The sequence below is a fragment of the Notamacropus eugenii genome (genome assembly GCF_028372415.1).
Source record: "Notamacropus eugenii isolate mMacEug1 chromosome 2 unlocalized genomic scaffold, mMacEug1.pri_v2 SUPER_2_unloc_1, whole genome shotgun sequence".
NCBI lineage: Eukaryota > Metazoa > Chordata > Mammalia > Diprotodontia > Macropodidae > Notamacropus > Notamacropus eugenii.
In genome coordinates, this window is record NW_027325092.1 from 292,347 (window position 1) to 300,216 (window position 7,870).

Consider the following 7,870-nt stretch of genomic DNA (forward strand, 5'->3'; position numbering starts at 1 on the left):
ACAGTCCTAGTAGTGATATTTCTGGGTCAAAGAGTATGCACATTTTTGTAGCCCTTTGGGCATAGTTCCAAATTACTCTCCAGTATGGTTGGATGAGCTCACAGCTCCACCATCAATGAATTAGTGTTCCAACTCTCCCACATCCTCTCCAGCATTTATCATTTTCTTGTTCTGTCATGTTTGCCAATCTGATAGGTGTGATGTGGTACGTCAGAGTTCTTTTGATTTGCATCTCTCTAATCAAAAGTGATTTAGAGCATTTTTTCATATGATTGTAGATGTCTTTAATTTCTTCCTATGACAATTGCCTATTCATATTCTTTGACCATTTATCAATTGGGAAATGACTTGTATGATTATACATTTGAGTCAGTTCTCTATGTATTCTAGAAATGAGGCCTTTATCCCCCAGCTTACCTGAAAAAATGATTTCCCAATTTACTACATCCCTCCGAATTTTGGTTGCATTGGGTTTGGTTGTGGAAAACCTTCTCAGTTTAATGTAATCAAAATTATCCATTTTGCATTTCATAATGCTTTCTATCTCTTCTTTAGTAAAAAATTGTTCCCTTCCCCCCAAATCTGATAAATATACTATTCCTTGCTTCTCCAGTTTATTAATGGTATCGATCTTTATACCTAAATCATGTACCCATTTGGACTTTATTCTTGTGTATGGTGTCAGGTATAGGTCTGTGCCTAATTTCTGCCACGCTGTTATCCAGTTTTCCCAGCAATTTTTGTCAAACAGTGAGTTCTTATCCCAGAAGCTGGGGTCCTTGGGTTTATGAAACAGGCGGTTGATATATTCCTTGCCTACTGTGTCTTGAGTGCCAAGTCTATTCCACTTGTCTACCTCTCTGTTTCTCAGCCAATACCAAGTGGTTTTCATAATTGCTGCTTTATAGTACAATTTAAGGTCTGGTAGCACTAGGCCACCTTCCCAAGCATTTCTTTTCATTAGTCCTTTTGATATTCTGGACCTTTTGTTCTTCCAAATGAATTTTGATATTATTTTACTCAGCTCTAGAAAGTAATTATTGAATGATTTTTAAAGAAGTTTAGTTGCAAAATAAAGGAGAGATGCAGGGAAATACGCAAAAGGCATTGATGGATGAAGGAATGTGCATTTTTTTAACATGAGGGAAACTTGGAGGGAGTCATAACCAGTAACAAAACATACAGTAGACTGGATGAGATTGAGGAAAGTAAGAGAGGATGATAAAGGGTACACTATGTTAGAGAAGTGATTTTGAATGAGATCACTTGTGCATGTAAAGTGGTTTGCCTTGAGAAGGAAAAGGATTATGTCGTTATGTGAATCTAGCTTGAAGGACGAGATATTGGCAAAAGGAATTTGAGTGATATGCAACGAGGAGGAAGGAATAGCTGGAAAGAACTTTCAGTGAATGACCTTTATTTTTTCAGTGAAATATCAGGTAAGGTTCTCAGTAGTCAGAGGGGGAAGAAGAAGTCTCAGAAATAAGAGGGAGAAAGGGTGAAGTGGTAAAGAGAAGTTTTAAAACAGGGTGGAGAAAGGGTGAAATCTCTATGAAGTTGTGGAACAATGTCCTTAAGAAAAGTGTTCCCATGGTGAGAGAGATATTCTTTAATAGGAGATAGTGGCTTTCAAAGTGGCACAATCCACAGAGATTTGATGTATAGCATGCCATACCTCCATAGAAATCATCCTGCCTAATTATCGGGCAGGCAATTGATAACCAAAAAAATTTAGCTAACTTGCGCCAACAAAGGAGCTTGCAGAGTATGGGGGGAAAGGATCATGGAAAAGGTAGGGGGCAATAATGAACTGCATTATCAGACAGTGAAATATATATATGTATATATGCACATCATATATATATACATGCATATATATATACACAAATATACATATAGCAAATATATGGTAAATATATATATATACATATGCATATGTATAAGTATATATTTACCAAGGGATAATATTTCTATATTCTCTGTTTTAGGAATGGCGTAGAAATTATTCAGAAGAGGAAACTAAAACAACTGCCTTAGAATCTTTAATTATAAAAGAAATTCAGAAATTAAAGAAGGGATAAATAAGGTATGTTCATTCTTCAAAGAATTAAAAGTCAAGAGTAGACAAACAGGGATGGAAATTAAAGAAATAAAGGAGTGAAATAGATCTTGTTTAGAAAAAAATGCACAGAAAATTTAAAAAAAAGCTAAAACATTTTGTAGAGGCTTGGAGAAAGAAGAATGTTAGCTGATTCTTTATCAGAAGTAAAAGCAGAACAGTAAATAATTAGTTAAAAGGAAAAATGATTCAAATTTTAAAATGTTTACTGGAGAAAAGCACAACGAGAACAATGTTGTGATGGAGAGGAAGAGATTCTATAAAAATAAAATTCACTTTAGATAGAGTCAGGAAAATTTCCTGAATAAAAAATATTAGTCTTTAGAAGAGGAAAAGAAACAAAATATTCTAATTCCAAGAAGTACACTATATTATAAACCAATGGGGAAAACACAAGCCTTGCTCTTTTTTGTAGATTGATGTATTTATTTTTAGTTTTCAACATTCATGTCCACAAGATTCTGAGTTCCAAAATTGCTCCCTATCTCTCCCCTCCCCCACCCTAAAACACCTTGCATTCTGATTACCCTTTCCCCCAATCTGCCTTCTTTTCTATAACACCCCTTCCTTCCCTTATCCCCATCTTCTATCTTTTCTACTAGGGCAAGATAGATTTCTGTACCCCATTACCAGTATTTGTTATTACCCAGTTGCATATAAAAACAATTCTCACCATTCATTTCTAAAACTTTGAGCTCCAACTTCTCTGCCTTCCTACCCCTCCATCTATCCTCACTGAGAAGGCAAGCCATTCAATATGGGCTATATATGTGTAGCTTTGCAAAAGACTTCCATAATAGTCATGTTGTGAAAGACTACATTTCATTCCATCCTTTCCTGTCCTCCATTGATTCTATTCTCTCTTTCGACCTTGTCCCTCTCCTAAAGCATTTGCTTCTAATTACTCCCTCCTTCCATTTGCACTCCCTTCTATTATCCCCCATCCCACTTCTCCCCTACTTTCCTCTAGTGTAAGATACATTTTCAGACCAAATTACATGTGCATGTTGTTCCTTCATTAAGTTAAATGTGATGAGACTAAGGTTCACTTTTTTCCCTCTCACCTCCATCCTTTTCCCCTCCATTGAAAAATCTTTTTCTTACCTCTTTTATGAGAGATAATTTGCCCCATTCCATTTGTCCCTTTCTCCTCCCAATTTATTCCTCTGTCACCCCTTAATTTTATTTTTTAGATATATCCCTTCCTATCCAACTCACCCAGTGCCCTCTGTCTATACATGTGTGTATAATCCCTCCAACTACCCAAATACTGCGAAAAGTTTCTAGTTTCAAATATTATCTTTTTATGTAGGAATCTAAACAGTTCAACTTTATTGCGTCTCTTGTGATTTCTCTTTCCTGTTTACCTTTTAAAACTCATGATTCTTGTGTTTAAAAGTCAAATTTTCTGTTCACCTCTGGTCTTTTCATCAAGAATGCTTGAAAGTCCTCTATTTCATTGAATGACCATTTTACCCTGAAGTTTTATACTCTGTTTTGCTCGATGGGTGATGCTCGGTTTTAATTCTAGTTCCTTTGAGCTCTGGAATAACACATTCCAAGTCCTTCGAACCCTTAATGTAGAAGCTCCTAGATCTTGTGTTATTCTGATTGTATTTCCACAATACTCGGATTGTTTCTTTCTGGCTGCTTGCAATATTTTCTCTTTAACCTGGGAACTCTGAAATTTGGCTACAAAATTCCTAGGAGTTTTTCTTTTCAGATCTCTTTCAGGAGGTGATTTGTTTATTCTTCCTATATTTATTTTACCCTCTGGTTCTAGAATATCAGGTCAATCTTCCTTGATCATTTCATGAAAGGTGATGTCTAGCTTCTTTTTATCACGGCTTTCAGATAGCCTTATAATTTTTAAATTATCTCTCCTGGATCTAGTTTCCATGTCAGTTGAATCTCCAATGAGATATTTCACATTGTCTTCTAGTTTTTCATTCTTTTGGTTTTGTTTTGTAATACCTTGGTCTCTCTTTTGAGATCTTCCATGGCCTGAGATCGCTGAAAATTTATTTTAGAGGTTTTATATTAAGAAGCCTTGAATTTGATGTCTTCCTCTAATCGTATGCTTTCTTCTTCGTCATCTAAAAGGATGGAGGAAAATACCTGTTCACCAATAAAGTAACCTTGTATAGTCTTATTTTTCCTCTTTTTTTTATGCATTACCCCAACCACTTACTTGACTTTTGAGTTCTTTGTCAAGTGGAGGGTATACTCCAGGGACCTGTAAGTTCTCAGTTCCTCCATGGTGGCACAATCAAGGGAAAGGAGTTTAATCCTCTCCTGTACTGCGCTCTGTTCTGTGAGCAACTACAGGCTTTTCTGCTCAAGATCTGTGAGTAGGGTTCCCTCTCCACAACCACCTCCAGCTCCACCATGTCAGAGCTCCTCCTCATCCCATGTCTGCCACTCAGGGCTGAAATCCAGATCGGCAGCTCAGTTTCCCCAGGGTCTTTAAGCTGAGGGTTCCAAAAATGGACACTGCCACCACCTGAGGCCACCTGGTGCTGGGGCAAGGGGAAGAAATTGCTCCCTTCTTACCCAGGTGAAAGCTTTCTCACTGACCTTTGAAGCTGTCTTTGTGAGTTGAGTAAGGTGGTAACCACAACTGCCACCCACACTTCCCCACTTTGGAACCTGCTTCAGTCCTGTCCCTGCTGAGCTGCATGGCCAAGGCTGGGCAGTGCTCCCCTTCCACTCTGGTGTGACAGACATTTCCTGCCGGCATTTCAGGCTGTCTTGACCTGGAAGTTTGTGGCATCTGCTGCTCTAGAATTTGTTAAGAGTAATATTTTAAAGATATTTTGTGGGCTGTGAGGGTAGAGCTTCCACAGGTCTGTCCTTCTACTCTGCCATGCTGGCTCCAGTACCTAACAAACCTTTCTCTTATATCATTAAATGCATATTCCTTAAACAATTCAATAAAATGAAAAATGACACTTAATAATAAAAGAAAATCCCACCATGTGCTGCTTTTATAAGAAATACACACCAAAACATATAAGCAAATTAAACATGAGGGTCTAGAAGAAAGTTTATTCTACATCAAGTTAATAGAAAAAATCAGGAGTTAAAACAATTCTGTCAGGAAAAGAAAAAACAGAAATTTACCACATACAACATATTCCAACATGTGCATATTAAAGTAGTTTCAGAGAGGTGGGAGTTATGAGGAAAGCAAGCCAACTGCTAATGCAAAGTTTTGAGATGAACAACCCGAGGTGACTCAGTAAAACCAGTGGCTACTAAACAAAAAAGTACTAGTGATGTCAGCAGTTGCAAGTGTGTGAGTTAAGCTATGTGATGGTAAAAAGGCAGGTTTTTCACAAAGGGGGTGCTAACCTCCAGGAACAGAGAGAAGGCAACTGACATTCTATTGATGTCAAAATCATAATTGGTTGATTACTCATGATGCTCTTCAATAATTACTATAATGAATCATGTTCAGAGAGGTACAGGGAGAAGAGTCATTCATTTAAGAGATGTTTGCTATCACTACTACTTTTTCTATTTGCCTTACGTGCCAAAATATGGTGTTTTTAAGTTGATATGCCTTGGTTACTTAAAAAGCAATTGAATAATTATAAAGTAAAACAAAAATATAGTCGCATCCTGATTATCTGACATGGGAATGTGGGTAAAGAAAAACAAGACAGTGTATTACTATGTACAAAACCATATAAAATATGCATAAATATAGAGTATGTATCACAATATACTTTATATATGTGTAGCTGAGCCTTTGGTAATGGACCAATGGTTATGTATATCTGTCAAGGCAATATTTCTTTTTTTTTTTTTTTACTTGCAGCACTTTTATTTTTCTTTACACAATGACATGTTGGGTATTACAATTCTCAACTCTTATGATGACTTACAAATTTTGGTATTCTACTGTCATGTGAGAACATTTAGGCAATGTACAAAAATCTTACATTAATTAACTAGATGCACAAATTTACAGGTTGTAAATGCAAACTTTTTTGCAACTCAAGGATGAGTAATTTAACTCCGTGACATTGGGGAAAAGCAGGGGGTTAAGAAAAAAACTGGTTCCTAAGACTTGGATTCAATATTTATTCCTGCCAGGATGGTGGAAAGATGCAACACACATTTAATAAACTCTTCCTAGCCTTAGTAAAGAAATTCTGCAAGTCAGCTCTTTTAGATGCTGGAAATCTGACTTTTAAATATCCTACACAGATTTGATGCTTTATAGAACTAAACTGTACAGCTATCGAGTGTCAACCAGCCAGCTACTATATTGCCATATTATCAGTTCAATTTTCTCTTCAAGTTTAACTCTTAGCCTTACCTGTCAAAATGAAATGACCTGTATCAGGGTTTAGATCAAAGGTATGTACAAGGTATGCTAAAATGTACACCAAGGGAACAACTGTTAACTTGAATATGAAGCCAAATCAGTAACAGCTGAACAATCTAAGAAGTGCAGATATTTGTCTAATATCAGATACAAACTTCCCTAAGAACAAATTCCTTTTCAAGGAAGTCTTATTCCAGTTTCATGAGGCTCACATGAGGTGTATGTTTACCTGGACAAATTTTGACTTTATGAGTACTCATGCAGCAAATGCTATGCATCTGCTAGCAGTCCATTTAGAAGCATTTGCGATGGACAATCGGTGGGCCAGATTCATCATATTCCTGCTTGCTGATGCACGTCTGCTGGAAGGTGGACAGACATGCCAGAATACAGCCACCAATCTATACATAATACCTATATTCAGGGGGAGCAATGATCTTAATTTTCATTGTGCTAGGTGCCAGGGCTGTGATTTCTTTCTGCATTCTGTTGACAATACCATGGTACATGGGAGTACCACCAGACAGTATTGTGTTGGCTTATACATCCTTTCGCATATCAACATCACACTTCATGATAGAATTGAAAGTGGTCTCATGAATGCAGCAAGATTCCACACACAGGATGGATGGCTGGAAGAAGATCTCTAGACAGCCGAACCTCTCATTGCCAATGATGATCACCTGGCCATCAGGAAGCTCATAGCTCTTCTCCAGAGAAGAGGAGGAAGCAGCAGTGGCCATCTCCTGCTCCAAATCCAGGGCAACATAGCACACCTTCTCTATGTCACGAACCATTTCCTTTTCAGATGTGGTAGTGAAGTTGTACCCTCTTTCTGTCAGTATCTTCATGAGGTAGTCTGTCGGGTCACGGCCAGCCAAATCCAGATGAAGGATGGCAGGGAAAGTGTATAATCCTAGTAGATGGGCAGTGCTGGTGACACCGTCACCAGAGTCCATAACAATACCAGTGGTACGACCAGAGGCGCACAGAGACAACACAGCCTGAATAGCAACATACATGACTGGGGTGTTGAAGGTCTCAAACATGATCCGTGTCACCTTCTGTCTGTTGGTCTTAGGGTTTAAAGGAGCTTCTGTAAGCAGAACAGGGTGTTCTTCAGGAGGTACACGAAGCTCATCGCAGAAGGCATCATGCCAGATTTTCTCCATGTCATCCCAGATGGTAACAATGTCATGTTCAACAGGGTATTTCAGAGTCATGACACCTCTCTTGCTCTGGGCTTCATCACCAAAATAACTGTCCTTCTGCCTCATTCTCATCATGACATCCTGGTGTCTTGGGTGTCCAACAATAGAGGGGATCACAGTCCACGGAGCATCATCCCCAGCAAAGTCAACTTTGCACATGCCAGAGCCACTGTCAATGACAAGAGCAGCACTTTCTTCTTCCAT

The 7,870-nt window shown here is 38.1% G+C and overlaps 1 pseudogene; it reads right to left on the minus strand.

Annotated features, from left to right (window-relative positions):
• Positions 1 to 6,739: 6,739 nt before the first annotated feature.
• On the minus strand, positions 6,740 to 7,870 carry LOC140516905 (actin, cytoplasmic 2-like; annotated as a pseudogene).